This window comes from Cygnus atratus, chromosome 20, assembly GCF_013377495.2.
Source record: "Cygnus atratus isolate AKBS03 ecotype Queensland, Australia chromosome 20, CAtr_DNAZoo_HiC_assembly, whole genome shotgun sequence".
NCBI classification, from domain to species: Eukaryota; Metazoa; Chordata; class Aves; order Anseriformes; family Anatidae; genus Cygnus; species Cygnus atratus.
In genome coordinates this window covers 9,354,876-9,370,429 of record NC_066381.1, presented here as the reverse complement: position 1 = coordinate 9,370,429, position 15,554 = coordinate 9,354,876, and the positions used below count along the sequence as shown (strand labels likewise).

Sequence of the window (15,554 nt, the reverse complement as noted above, 5' to 3'; positions counted from 1 at the left end):
TCATAAAGTGAGGTGCTGCAACTGTTATGCAAAAATACGTGGGGGATGCGTATGTTATAGGAATGAGCCAAGGTATAAATACTTAAGAAGGATAGTTCTAGTTTTGCAACCTACTTAAGTAAACTGTGCTACCACAGATGTGTTAATAATTTCTACTCTAAACTGAAAGTTTGGAGGTCTTCAGGTTTCTTACTGCTCATCTGCGTGGATGATCGTGAAGCACATCTGGATATCTGCAATAAACAGAAATGTGAAAACTAGGGAATATGAAGTTGAGGACATAGATTTTTTGACCACCTTTTTTTTTTTTTTTGTCAATGTGACAAATTAATGTACAAACGGAAAAAATCTTTGGAAGCTTAAAAATCTTAAATCCTACTCCTGTGGTGTACATGCTTGGTTTTGCCCTTTTCTTTGATGAAGCCTTAACTGTAAGGCTTGTTTGGATTCAGAATTTACTGCATACTTACCTCTCCTTTCTAATAAGAGTAAGTCACAGCTTCCATCAAAGTGAAAGTTTAAATACCAGTTTGGGATGGCTAGCCACACTTTTCCAGTCTTAAAGTATTAAAAATCACAAGGAACAGTTCCTCTTCCCTAATTATGAGTAGGATTAGAAGTGCTTGCGAAACCCCAATTATGTGCTGTCATAGTCAACGTCTTTACTGCTAGAGATAACCTTTATGAGATTTCTGAATGAAAGGAACATTTTATGGCTTGTTGATTATTAAGGGGACCAGAGTTGTCTCTGAAGAAGCCTCTGTGTTTTCTCCTGGGGACATTTCTAAACCAGGTTTTCTGCACAGCTGTTCTGGAGCCACTGGAAGGCACCCAAACCGTTCTCTCTAGTTTCCTCATTGGAGATATTTGTGTACCTACCATTGTAGTTTCCTTTTCTCTCATCATTGTAGAGCAGCTCAGCATGTCATGCTTGAAACAGACTTGGGATTGCAATAAATGTTTACTGCAGCACATCCAATCCCTTCTAACTATTGACATCACATAGAGGAGGGAAGGAACTATCAATTTGCATAGCTTTCATACAACCAATTCTGTTTTCTGTCAAGGGAAATTGCAGTAAATTGTGGCCTTTACAGTGCTGTTAGATACATTTGACGTTTTGAATAGATTTGACACTTTTTTTTTTCTTTAAGAAGAAACATCAATTTCATTTGCTCTAGGATCCTCAGTGATGGGCAGGTTTGCTGGTGGGAGAAAGACGAGCATGGGCCAGGGTGTTACTGAGGGAAAGGGAGCAGGATGTATGAATGTGTCTCAAGAGCTTTAAGGCTTCAGTTTTCAAATGTATGTCTTGAAATATAATAAATCAGAGTTTTTTCAAGATCGCTCTGCAGACATCACTGCTCTATTTAAATAATTAGCTGCGTTTGAAGGCTGCATATGGAACTGAAAATTAAGGCAGGGAGGTGACTTTGGCTTCCAAAGAACTTGGTGCAGCTTATGTTCATTGCTTTTGCAAAGAGTAGAAGTTGGCTATGTGCTGAGACTGTTTGGTGGTAACTTGAAAGCCTTCGTATGAAAATTTTACATAAGGAAGTTGTGGGAATTGTGTGAAAAATGTTGATGTGAAAAAAGTGCATGTACATATTTTTATACGTACACACACATATATATGCTGCTGTGGGAATGACAGATCTTGTTGATACTTGGACAGATAAAACAGAGAGAACTTTGTGTCTTTCTTGTAGATCAAGAAAAGTGGCTTTCTTGGTCAGCTGCTACTCTTTTAACACCAGCAGCTCCTGTCCACCTAGCAGGCTTGGCATAAGAGTACGTAATAACTGTAGGATATTATACACATGTTGTTGTTTAAATGAGATAATCCAGAGCACCATGGTGCTTTATATGAAAATAAGAGGTTTTAGACTCAAAGCAAAACAGTTGTGTCTTAAAGGAAAGAAAAAAGAAATGTGTGGATTAAAATAATCCATTTGGTAAAATCATTTCAATAATCTTTTAGTTTACCTAACTGATGGCAGGCAGGATATTGAACCATATTATACGCATTTTATAAAAACCCATTTATCATCCACTTGGAAAAAAAAACAACCGAGTTGCACTGTGGCTTTCAGTGGAGGGATTTTGTGTGTGTGTGTGTGTGGCAGCTGGATTAGCCAGAGACTCTGGTAATTATTTTAATTTGTGAACTAAGATGGGTTTACAGAGATTGTAACAGGTCCTTATCATATTATAATGTGAAATAATTATTGTTTGGAGGAGTTAGGGCAGTCTGGTGACAGGAGTGCAGACAACTCCGCAGAACAGTAAAGAGCGGCTTTGGGTTTAATTCTTAGCTTTACTTTTAACTTGCTATGTGACCCTTGGTAAATTTTAATTCAGCTGATTTTGTCTATCAGCTTTCTATTTTGTAACAGAAGAATAATAAACTCTGTGTTCCCTAGGTGTGGAATTATTTAAAGTTTGTAGTTTTCTTCGAGAAAGACTAACAGTTACTTAGTCATCCCCCAGCTGTTTGTAAAGGAAATACTAGCACAGACCCCGTGAGCGTGTCCCGGAGAGCACCAGTACTCGGGCACAAACTTGTGATTACTGATGGAGTCAGGAGGCTGTGAAAAACTGGTTCTATTTCTGGAGGATTTTTTATTGTGGAGTCCTGCCATCATGATTTTCCTCTTAGATCCTTCGCAATCTACAGAAGTGTTCAATAAGCCTTAAACAACAGAAACTGCTGTTAATCTTTCTGCTGTTATTTCGTTTCCATTACAATAGCCTTGCTACAACCTTTGGCCAAAAAAAAAGGGACTTCACGAGCAAAATAGTGGCTTGTTATCTTCCGTTTTTGATTAGCAATTATACTCCATTGATGTTAACTTGTGATTAGCTTTTGTTCTTGTAAATATTTTCAGAGTTCAGACTTTGTAATATTTTTCTCACTTGTTTTTTTTAACTCCTAGCTTCAGAATGAAACTATTTGCTATGTATATAGTAGCAAAGCAATCTATTTACATTTTGTTCCAAGTCCCCTACAAACTGTTTACCCACACAATGTAAGCCTTTATTGGGGGTGGGGATGATTTCATTTCCAAGTGAATCATAGTTTGGCTTTGTTCTTTTTTAGCAGAATGAAGCAAACTGTTAAATAGGGGATGATAAAGAGGTATTTCCTTGCACCTTTTATAACGAGCACATATTTTGTGTGGGTTATTCTGCCTGTTAATCCCGCGAAATTGTATTTTTGTCATTGTGTTGAGTTGCCAGAGTGCATTGTCAGTAATACCTGAGTTATTAGGTTGGGATCGGGCTTTCAGTATTACAAGACTGTTACAACATCAGTTGGTTGTGGGGCTAGACATTAGAATATGGCCTTATGTGACCTTTTAACTTGCATGAAATGAGGATGGTGGTACTCAGCTGCCTCACATGTACATGGTGTGCATTAAATGATAACTGGTTAAAGCAGGACCATGCCCGTAGATTTATCCCGTTATATCTCCAGGATATCTATATGTGAATAGCAAGTAGCATTTAGGCATAAAAATGCAATGCTTTACTTGGAAAACTGAAAGTTCTATAAAACTCTTATTTTCATTCTGCAAATTAAAAATTACAGGTATGCTATTGACATTATGCCTTGCACCACCAGTAAGTTAAAGTCTGTCTAGCTCTATCCAGAGGTTTCTGCTGTTGATTGTAGGATTTTCCATAATCAGAACAAGCTAGTAAGTTGTGCGTACGTTGAACCTTTTGCTACACGTCTAGGCCTACTAAAACATTCAATAATAATACAGTATTCTCTGAATTTGTCTTGTCATTTAATTGGGGATTGAAGTATTTATTTGGACGGGACAGTTTTGCCGAAAGACCATTCATAATACACAGTTGTTCTGTTTTAAATTTAATAAGTATGCTGAAATACAGTGCATAAATTTAGAGTTATGGAAAAACACGCTGCTCTGTATATATTGCATTCAGACTTGGATTTAGCTCTTTAGCAATATTTTAGTGTAGCACACTTTCCACTGGAAAATCTTTTTTAATTTTAAAAATAAAAAAAGTTCTCCTCTCACTTTTCCCTCCTTGCTATCGCAACGTGATTAAAATCCAAGCATAAATCTGGAAGTTCGATAAACATGCGCTCCGCGATGCTTTAAATATTTTCATGTTACTTTTCACTATTTCCCAGAGCGAAACTCCTTTTACTAGAAGAATTCTTATGGGAAAGCGGAGTTGAAAGGACTGACATCATCAGCCCTTCCTGAAAAACAGATTGGTTTCCTTTAAGCAACACTCACTTAAGAAACCACCTATTTAGAGAGAGGCGGACAAAAATAGTTTCAAAGCAAATTAACCGTCTGATAACTCGAAGCACGGCGGGGCAGGCGCGGAGGCTGCTCCAAACGCTGCGGGCAGCGCCTCGCCTTCTCCCCCCTCGGCGGGCCCGGCCTCCACCTGCGGCCCCGAGGCCTTTCTCGGCCGGTGCCCGGGGCCGGGCCGGGCCTCGGCTCCCCTGGGCCCGCCGCTGCCCCGCGGTGCCTCAGCGGCTGGGCCCGGGCGGCCTTCCCGGGCCGCTCGGGGCCCGCCGGCAGCCGCTGCCCGCCAGGGGGCGACGCGAGCCCGGCGCTGCGGGCCGGGGCCGGGTGTCTGCGGGCAGCCTCCGCGCTCCTCAGGGCCTCGGGAGGGGTCGCGGTGCCGTGCGAGCGCTGAAGGGGCCCCGCTTGTGGTGCGGTGGGCGCGGGACGCTTGGAGGTGTCCTGGGGATGGGGCTTCGTTGTGGTGGGGCAGGCACGGAGCTGCTCGTAAACCCTGCAAAGGCTCGGGGCGGGGGGCTGCCTGAAACGCCCGCGGTTCCACCGAGTGCGTGCACGCGTTTGGAGGCTCTGTACAGGTTGAAGGCAATCGGTAAAAAATAAACAAGTCACTTGGTGGAAATTTTGTGCTAGCAACTTTCAGAGACCGTGACTTCCACCTCTCTGTGCTAAACCTCCTGGCTCTGGGGGGTGCAGGCAGGAGCCTCCCGGAGGCCCGCTCTCACCACAGCCCCAGCCTGCACACAGAGCTGGGCAGAGGTGGGAGCAGCTGGCCCCAAGCACTGGCCGGGTGCTGGCAGCAGCCCGCTGCTTGTAAATGAGCTGTGGCTTTAGCTGCCTTTTTTTTTTTTTTGGTAATGGATGGAGAATCAGTGAAGTGAAACAAGTGGGTGGTATATTTTGGATAGTTTCTGAAGTGGAAGGAAAAGATTCATTCCCTTCAAATAAGTAGGGAAGTAGACTGATAAATTCTGTCACGAGGGAAGTTCACGTCTGTGAATAAAGTGTTTCAGAAGTGGGCTTTTTTAAACAGTGTTGATCTGAGACTGGGGCAGATGTATATTTGCTTTACGTTTGAAAAAGAAGTTGCAGGTACTCCAGATAAATTGAAAATTGAAAGAGACTGACATCAGAAGGGAATTGCAGTTCTTGACATATGAAGTGTAAAAATATATGACTGAGTGATTTAGCACAGCAAATGCCAAAGCAGTGGTCAAAGCAAACTGTTTCAGAAAGATTGTGGGTAGACAAGCAGAGGGGAAGTAATAGGTAGTACACAGGAGACCGCGATGTCAAAGATGGATCGAGAGGTGAAAGGGAGGTGGAAAGGAGAGAGGAGTTGGATTACCGCAGATGTGAGTGTCCCACTGAAGTTTTCCTGTCAAGATGGATGATTTCAGTCTTGGGAACATCAAGCTGAAGACAATTTCTGTAGGGTCAAGTGTTGTCGGAGGCATGTAGTAAGGGAGTCCAAGGAGATGGTAACCAGATTTTTAAGAGTTTCTCCGCAAATGATTTAAAAAAATTACATTTTTGGATTCTGTTATTATATCAATTGCTCCACCAATTATTTCCTCCCGGTTTACAGTAAAGCAGTGTTTTTCCATCTGCAAACCTCACCAGTTAACCAGGTGTATAAAAGGCAAGCCAACGTGTTTCCTTCTCATGCATCGTGAGTAATGAAGACGTCCTGCAGTTTACGCATCTCTTTGGATGGGGTTTTGCAGCACTTGCCAATTGGAAATTGGTAAATAGCAGTGTTAGTGATGCACCAGCAGGAGTGTGCTCCCCTGCGTTATGGCTTCGCTCTGTGCTTTGTGTGACAGAGGACTGGGTACACTTGTATACATACAGCTGGGCGCCTGCAGAGCTGAACTGTGTTCTAGAGGAGGAATGAATAAAAGCAGAAAGAGTGAACTAACAAGCCTGCTGAAAAGAGCTGGTAACTAAAGGACTGATGCAGGAAAGGTTTATTGAATGGTCGCTGGAGAGAGACTTTTTACTCGGGCAGATAATGATAGGACAAGGGGTTTAAGCTAAAATAGGGGATTTAGATTAGATGTTAGGAGGAAATTCTTCACTCAGGGCGGTGAGGCCCTGGCGCACGCTGCCCAGAGGAGCTGTGGGTGCCCCATCCCTGGAAGTGCTCAGGGCCAGGTTTGATGGGGCCCTGGGCAGCCTGGGCTGGTGGGTGACATCCCTGCCCATGGCAGGGGGTCTGAACTGGGTGGGCTTTAAGGTCCCTCCCAGCCCAAGCCGTTCTGTGGTTCTGTGAACGGTGTTTGCGTCTAAAGCAGCAAAAGGAAAAGGGCTGGAAATGGGTCAGGAGAAGAGAGGTCCAGTACAGCGGAGACAGCATGGTCCAGAAATTTGGTGTGTCAAGGAATGTAAGTGGCTTGGGGGAGCTGCAATCAGTGAAATCACAAAAAGCAGCTTTGCCCACCTGATACGAACCTGTAATTTGTTTGATCACAAGGTGGGGAAGTAGAATCTAGAGGTTTTTGAGACCATAATCAGCTAAAGGAGGAGGTTTTAAGCATTGAAGGTGTTAAGTGAACAGTAAAGTTTGGAATGAAGGAAGGTGAAACCATGTGAAGCTCTGTGTTAGTAACCAGCAAGGGAAAGGAATGGGAGAGGAGCTGTGGGAACAGTCATTTTATCTGATGGACCTCCTGAGTTTGAGCCCAGACACCTTCGGCTTCCCCTGGCGGTGGGTTCTCCAAGGGCACAGTCACTGGTGCTGTTGAAAGGGAATCCAGGACAGATCCCTCGTGCCTGCAGTTTGGATCAGGTTCCCTGTGTATATGATCGGTGATTGATTATGCAGTAAATGGGTGCTGCTCTTGTTGTCTTTGAGTTTATTATTCTTAAGTAAGGCATTTAAATCAACTGTGCATTTTTGGTAGTCTGAAAAATGTAAACACTTTATGGAAAGAAACGTAAGCATTAAGATTGGAAATAAAATATACTTGTATCTTTTAAAAGGTTTATCTTTACCCTTAAATATGCTGATTTGGCTTATTCTTTTTGCTTAGTCTTCGTGGGCTGTTAAAATCAGTTGCTTTTTCCCATCTCAAGGAAATGCATCTTTGACACTTCTCATGACCTGAGTCACGATGCTGTCACAGAGCCAGAAAACATCCTTAACGGTCATGGGTAAAAGAGCAGAGCTGACGAGGTTGTGTGGTGGGTGGAAGAGGGAGAGAGATTGCTATGGTTTGCTTCAGTTCCTATTCTATGGGTGTTTCAGACAAGCCATTTATTGTAATTATCCATGGATATTATTATGAAGTTCTCATATGCAGTGGTTCTCAAGGCACATTTTTTTTTCACATAACTTGGGATAAATACTGTGCATTCAACCTGGGTTGAATTCGGACATTAAAATATTAGTGCTAATTGTTGCAGCCAGGCAAGGGAAAATAAAGTATGGGTAAAAAGGTGGTGTTCTTTTTTTTTTGTTTGTTTGTTTAAAGATAATAGCCACAGATGTAGTAACGTAGTTTGTCATAAATACTAAATGCTAATAAGCTACATTTGGGCAAAGGGCTGCTATTAAACTTCCCTATCTCTTCACCCAGCACAGCTGCATGTGGAGGTGTTCTTCAGGAACTCCCAGACTGGTCATTTGCAGTTTCTAACACAAACTGACCAGTTTTTCTGTCTGTGCTGTCTCAATGGAAAAAAAGCTACATTTGTAAAGATCGTTTAATTCTATATCATTTCAAAGAGGAGCCTGAGAGACCCAACTTTTCTAAAGTTCACAGTGCTGAAGTGCCTCAGAGTCACCCCTGAAAGAAGGCTTTGAATTCAGAACTGTGTTGATGTGAATCCTGACTGGTAGACGTGGCAAGGAGGAGGAGTGCCTGCTTGTTTTCTTCAGCGTTTCTCGAGCACTTCACCAGCAGACAGTGTTAGTAGAATTCCTGCATACGAGAAATCGAAGTAACAGTGTGACTTCACAGCGCCCAGAACCTGCCTGCATGATAACCTCGTTAGTGGCATGTGAAGTCTAAGCCCACAGAGTCCTTTCCTTGGAAGGTTTCCAAACTCAAGTCCAGTGCTGTGGTAGCTACAGCTGCACGGCTTCTGCTCCAGAGTTGGTTATGGCCACACGTTGGGGAGGGTTTGTAAAACACCCCATAGCTGTGTGCCATCCACAGCCAGGATGGCAGCCCTCTGTACCCCTCTCGGCCTGTGCCCGGCGCTTCCTGGAGATGGCCTAAGAGCAGGAAGGCCAGTTTGGCTCATTTTGCTGGTAACCACCGTCTGGAGCAAGCCAGCTGAAGTGTTAGTGCTGCAGCCTGCTTTATGGCTATGCGAAGCCTGGAGCCAAGTGGCCTGATTGCCAGCTGGCAATCAAGTTCTGTTGTTTTTACTTCAGGGAGCATTTTGCCCATAAATGGTCTTGAGCTTAGCACCAACAATATTTTTAGTTAAATAAATCCCGAAAGATGGTTACGAGGCCAGCCTTGTATGTGTGGTGCTGGTGGAGGGATTGTTTTCTGATGAGGTGCTTGGAGGCACCTTTACCATGCAGGTCTTTGAGCAACTTCAACATAAGAAACCGCTGTCTGTACAAAATGGGGAGGGGAAGTAGCAAGGGAAGAAGCAGACATTTGTTTCAGATTTTTGAGGAGACATTTTTTACACAAGGCAGTTAGGATTATGGATGTCCTCGCAGCTGCTGGGGAGAGGTGGTGTGGGGCCTGGGACACTGTCGCTGTTCTGGTGCAAGTGGCTTCTTCTCCTCTTTGACTCCTCCGGTCCACGCATGCGATGTCTTTTCCATGCAGGAAAAGAAGAAATACACATGGAGGTAGGCAAAAAGTCTAGCCATACATCAGTTAATTGTAGAAGTAAATGACAAGTTCAAATCTCAGATAGAGCTTAAGGTTAGAACCGTGTTTTCATAATCCATTTCTGGACAGTTAACCATAACGGGCAGCAAAGGGGTCATGGCAGGTCCTTCTCCTAACCCTTGCCATGGCCAAGAGGAGATTTCTGAGTATCAGCGGGACACTTTATAACTGAAGGACAAAGTTTCGAAACAGAAGGTAGTCAAAGAAAAGAGAAACTTCAGGCGGAGGAAAGGAATGTTTTGAGCAAATGTTCAGATTTTGAGAGGAAGGCACTGATGAGAAGTTGGAAGGGCTGAAGTTCAAGGAGCTTGGGTGAGAGGGCAGAGGACACTGCCTCATCTGTGTCTGAGCCACTTGGACTGGTGCTTGCATGCCTCAGCAGTGTTCTGACTTCAGCGCTTGCCTGTCACTATCACATGCCTCGCCTGTATGCGAAAAGAAAGTTCTGCTTTCGTAGGGTAATCATGAGATTTAGTGCAGCTGTGTTTCGAAAGGTTCAATATCAAGCAGTTTTCAACATTATGAAAACAAACGGCTGCATTATTTTCTCCCATCAATTTGAATGGAATCAAGTTAATGATAGGTTTTGGACTTGCACCAGTTTAGCTGAGAGAAAAATTTACTCTTAAGTAGCTAAATCCTGTGTGCATACATGCTGTAGCTAATACATAGTATTCATTCTTTAATGGGTTTAATTGTGTTTGAAATATTGACGATATGGGTGTGAAATGAAGCTAATTTTGGTAGGATACAATTCAAGGAAATTGCAATGTAACTTTGATTTAGAAGTGATTGATAAGTAAAATAATTAAAGCTTCCTGACTTCTCCTGGGAGAATGTGTAAAAATGCGTTCGACTGAACGAAACAAAACATTAAAGAAGAAACCCACTTGGGCAGTAACTAGTGCTGCCACTGAGCGTGCCTCTCTGGACACTGTTGGGTTTGTCTGTCAGGCTCTTCCAAACGACGTCTGCATGCCAGCATTGCTTCCGCAGGGTTCTCTATGCAGGTCACAAGGCAGCGTTTCTCACCAGGGCGCTGCTGTTTCCTCTTCCGACTGTAGTAGATTACAGATTATACTGGAACATGTCTGAGAAAAGGTCAGAAAGGAGGGTGAAAGTCTTGGAACTGTAGCTGGGAAGCTTTCCATTCTCATCTGTGAAACTTCTTGTATTGAATCAAAAGCAAAGCAAAATAAACTACCACATACACGACACTTTGTTTTTCCTGCCATTTTCTGTTTGCCAGTTAGAAAGGATTTTATTTCCCTTGCATTGTATGATTAGTGAATGTTTAGTTGAGGAATCTTCAGTGTTGCACTTAAACAGAAGTAATGGCCAAGCACTGCTTGTTTTCTTAGAACTCGGTTTGCACAAGATTGCATAGCCTCAAGTTACTGCATTTTTATTTACCAAATTAAAGATGTTTATATGTAGTGCTAATGTCATTAGTCTACGTGGTACGCTTTGAAATGTAGTCTGTTAAAGACTGTAAGATACAAAAGCTCATCAAGTGGGTTTTGAATTTTAATGACATTGCATTACTGAGCTTTTTGTATTGGAGTAATGGAAGAAAAGAAACAAAAAAAATCAACACAGAATCATTTTACTATGCAGCTGAAAGGTGCTCAATACCACTTTAGTTTTTCATGTAAAGTGTATAGAGAAACTAAAATGCTTCTGATCATTATTTTCCTACCAGAAAACTCTGTCTGGGCCAAGTCCTGTTTGCCTTGCTTACTAACAGGGTGAAAGTTCACCATGCAGGAGTATCTCACAACACTGGAAAGAAGAAAAATACAGTTGAAACTGCCAGGGGAAATTTAGTGGGTAAATTTATTTAATGTCAGTTTGGTGATAAGTTGCTGTTTGCATCCCTTGTGTGTTAGGGAGTATAGTTTTGGTTTTAAGCTGAATTATGAATGAAACCTTTCCATCAAATTGGCTGATGCTCCTGCCCGTGTGCAGGGCTGTGGTACAGATGTATTAGAGCTGGGTTTGAATACTTTTTAGTAATTTGGTCACATTAGTGTGGCACCATGAACTGAAGACCAGGGCAGAGCTGGCAGTGCAGCTCCATCAACGCAGTTCTTTCAGGAATCAGTGAAGTGTCTTCACACTGCTGCTTGCGTGGTGCCGGAGCCATAGGTACCTGCCGTGCTGCTTTTTGATGTATTTATGTCATCAATAGCTGCAAAAGTTGGGATGTTTCTCCTCCTCTCACCTAAAAGACCATCTCTGATAGCAGTATCCCAAAGTGCTCTGTTGAAATGCTGACCGATTTCAAATCTGGCCTGAATTCACCCAGGCTCTTAGTTGATCAGAGGAGTTTACTGCATTAATTTCTTTCAGTTGATTGAATGCTGAAATGTTAGAAACCAGTAAGTCTAGCGTGTTTACTCTGAAGTGTAGCTTTAGTTTCATATCCAAAAAAACATTTCTAAAACTTAGAAACGTGTGAGTTGATGCGTTTAAATCTCACACTCACGCCTTCAGAGTATATTACAGTTTAACAACAATTGGGGTAATAACACTCCCCCGTAATCCTAAAGAAAAGCTGGAGCTGTCAACAACCAAATACTGTGGTGGTGAGGGCACCTCGGAGGTGGCCAGGGATGCTTGGTGTCCCTTCACATCAGTCGCGGTGCCGTGAGGGCAGAGGCACCAGGCCGAGGCGCGGCGGCGAGGCCGTGCGCCGGGCAAGGCCTTACCTGGGAGCTCCCACTGATGTCTTTTCCACAGATGTCCAGCTTTGTCACAGACCAGTAAATCTTGTGAAGTTTATTTTCCTTAGAGCATCTGTGTTTTATAATGGTGCTTTTAATTTGTTTTTTCTCTGTCTGCTGGGATTTCTTTTGTCCGGCACTTTCAGGCCTCCCTTTTTTTGCTGGTGGAAGCGAGCCTGTTAATGATGGCTGGCTGGGGAATACAGCCCCGCGCGGCTGACAGGACCGCCTGCGCCCTGCCTGCAACAACAAAGCCCATTGTTGTTTGCTTTCTTCACTTCTGTCCTCAAGTTAATCCATTTTCCCTTTGAGTATTTGTGGAATAAAATATCTGGAAAAGCGTGCCTCAGGTTTTGGAGGGATGGTGTATTCGTTGCGTGGTTTCAGCAAACAGGTACGAGGACGGAGCTCATTGATTCTGTTTTCCGTGCCTCAGCAGGCAAAGTTTATCCAGTCTAATGCTGCACTTGTAAATAAATCTCTGCTTTCAGATACCAGAGCCGCAACATCCTCAGCTCTTTGCAAGTTGTGTGCTTGATCTCTGCCTGCCAGTCGCGTAGTAAAATTAATAAGACATTTGCCAACAGCTTAAATTGAGACATTTTTTTGCGCTGGATGTCTAAAAGGCTGAATTAGGATTTACTGTAGGAGTTTTAGATTTGGGTTTAACTATGATCAGAATTGTGACCTTAAGTCTGTAATATTTGAGTGTAAATCATGCAAGCGCTTCTTTCTTGTGGCATTCTGAGCTGTGGCCCAAGCTGCAATGGAGTATAGGCAAGTGCTTGTAAATGGGGAAAATAAACCTTAGCCTGAACTGGCCGTGATGTATTCCTTGCACAGCTATTGAACTGCTGTCTGAAAACCTCTTTCATGGCAGCTTCTGGAAAGACAAGTGCTTGACCAAAAGGACTCACCTTGGTGTCCTCAAGGCTGCTAATATCATGGTCTGGCCGACTACCAAGGAAAGGTCCTCGTTGCTACGCATGCTCTGCTGAAAACGTTCTCGCTGATTCTTGTGAGGGTACGTTTGCCATGAAACTGTGCTGCTGGTGTTTAATTTTCTCCATGTCACTTGGAATAGAAAGTATTCCTTGCATAGCCAATATGGTGTGATTTATGTTTAACTTGCAGTATATACAACCAAGTTAGCATTTAAAGTTAAATTGTCAGTGCTGAATGAAGCTAATCCATTGAAGTTATAATTCTGGGGCTTTATTCTTTACTAATAAACACATTTCCTTATAAGAATTAGTATACTGTCCACATGTGGCAAGGTAATTTGAGTACAGGATTCTGCTCTATGAAAAATATTTGATGTTTCTAAAGGACTTCAGCTGATTTGCTGTCTCCTTTGACAGTGAATCAACAACTGCTTGAACTGTAGAAATAATGTTGATGCTTGACTGCATTCTTTGTGCTTTTCTGGCCTGATCCTGCAGTCCTGCGCACACAGAACTCCCATTTACTGCAAGAGAGGTTTCCCACTTCTGAGGGCTGCAGGAATGGAGGGTGGCTTTAGTGAATTTCAGGATGGGTACAATAGCACAATATAAAATGATGGGATTTTTAAAGGACTAATTAAATACAATGTGTGACACTGTTTTGCTCCAATGTTCAGACTACAACATGGCTTCTGCTGAATGTTCAGTAAAGTAACAGTCCTAGTCATAGAGTGCATTTACTGGATCCCCAAGGCTATGCAGTTCAGAAGACAAGGATGTATCTGATAGGTCTGAGGCAACATACAATGAAGATGTAACAGCACAGAACATTTCCATCATAAAATAGCTAAAAATAATTCAATGAAAATAAAAGCACATTATTTTTACTTTTTCTGCTAAGCCTGATTTTCTTTAACCTTCTTTCTGTGTTTCTGTTCCATCTTAATATCATTGCAGTCAGATTTTCAAAAAATCTGACTTTGCTGTCAGAAATAATTTCTCTCCTTTCTGTAGCATTCCAACTTTGAATTTTTGATTTGTATCACTGTTAATTACATTTATTTGCAATTAGGCAACTAAATGTTGCTGCAGAAATCATGGATTGGCAAGCAATAGTTAATAGTTACTAATAGTTAGGTATTTGCAGTTTTTCCATTTGTCATCGCTGAATTTATTTTTATCATGTTTGTTCTGTGAAGTGCTGAGCATTATGAGCTCTGCTTTAATTGATTTTCTTACTGAAGTCTGTAAACATCAGATTAAGCTACGCATTTAAACCTGAATTGCTTGAACTCGGAATGTTCATTCCTTTGAAGAATTTTACATTTTGTTCTCATTCAGCATCTTTTACACATTTTCAGTGCTCTCTGGATGCTTTCATAGTTCTTTTTTTTTTCTTTGTTTTCTCATGTGTGAGCCTATAAATGTGTAGGATGTTATTACTACAATTTGTATTTTTAAAAACTCTGAAGTTTTTAAATTTAGGAATTTAAACTTAATCCTGACGTTTTCTGAGTATCCTCAACTGCCTTGGCATTCATCAGCTTGTGTGGAAATAAACCCATCCTCGTGTAGGAAGGACGTCTGTAAATGCCTCACTTTGCTGCGTGCAAATACCCTATTGAATCAGCTGGCAATTTTGCATATGGAAAACTGCATGATGTGGGGAGCAGAGGGCACTGGGTAATTAACTGCGCCTTAGGGTGAGAGAGAAGACTGTGCCGACACAGTCGCTCGGTTCAGTAGTAATTAGTCGTTATAACAAGTAAAAGAAAAATTACAGACGTTTGGAGCCCCGGCTGTAGATGAGCTCTCTGTGTGCTGTGTTGCTTGCAGTTGCTTATGGTGATTACAGGGGAGAGAAGCGCTTCGAGAGAGGCCTTGATTACATGCAACAGTAACTAATTAGACAATAAAGCAGCTAACTATTCGTACTCTTTTCTACAAGAACCAAGAATGCATTATGAAACTAATCTTTAAAAAAATTAATTGCATCTCAGTCTTAATTTAAAACTGAGTGTTTTATTTTTTTTCCCCTTTCCTGTTCCTTTTTATTCCAAGTTGGTCCAGGAAAATTGCTATTAATGAAATCTGCTCTCTGAGACTTCAGTCGGCTTGTTATTCATTAAAGCCTTGCTATTTCTCCTAAAATGTATTGACCAATGCTCAGGGCAGATACTTAACACAAAATACACTTTGTAATTTCATCATTTTTGTTATTGTGCTTTTTTAAGATGCAGAGGTCTATGGACTTTGTAGAAAAACAAATAAAACCCTAAGCTTACAGTTACATAGTATTAAAAGAAGGGTAAAGGAAGCATTGAGTGTCTTTAGGATGATGAGACATTCATTAAGATTTTTCCGCCTTCCTTTTCCTATTTTCAATCCATCTGAAGTACCATTAAAGCTTTTCAGGCAGCTTCCTGTGAGAAACCCTCTTCTGTGCTGTTTTTCTTCCTTGAAAAAAGGTGGCTGCTCTTCAGTCAGATTGTATGGATTTGGCCTGGGATTTGTATAATATCTATGTAGAATGCATCAGTTGTTTAGGAACCTAATTCCCAATATGGCTCCCTTTTGATTAAGAACAAAGCCAGCATTTCACAGCATTATAGGAACACAGAAAAACAAGTTAATGATCTAAACCTTTTAATTCATGGTTGCTTGTCTATTTAAAGTACTTTTGATTCTGCTATAAACAGACTGGCCCCTTTTTTGTTTAACTTCTTTCTTTGG

The 15,554-nt window shown here is 42.0% G+C and overlaps 1 protein-coding gene across 9 annotated transcripts in view; it reads left to right on the top strand.

The window, feature by feature from the left end:
- Window positions 1–15,554, top strand: part of BCAS3 (BCAS3 microtubule associated cell migration factor) — a 358,287-nt gene that overhangs the window by 113,640 nt on the left and 229,093 nt on the right. The gene's annotated exons all lie outside the window — the stretch shown is intronic.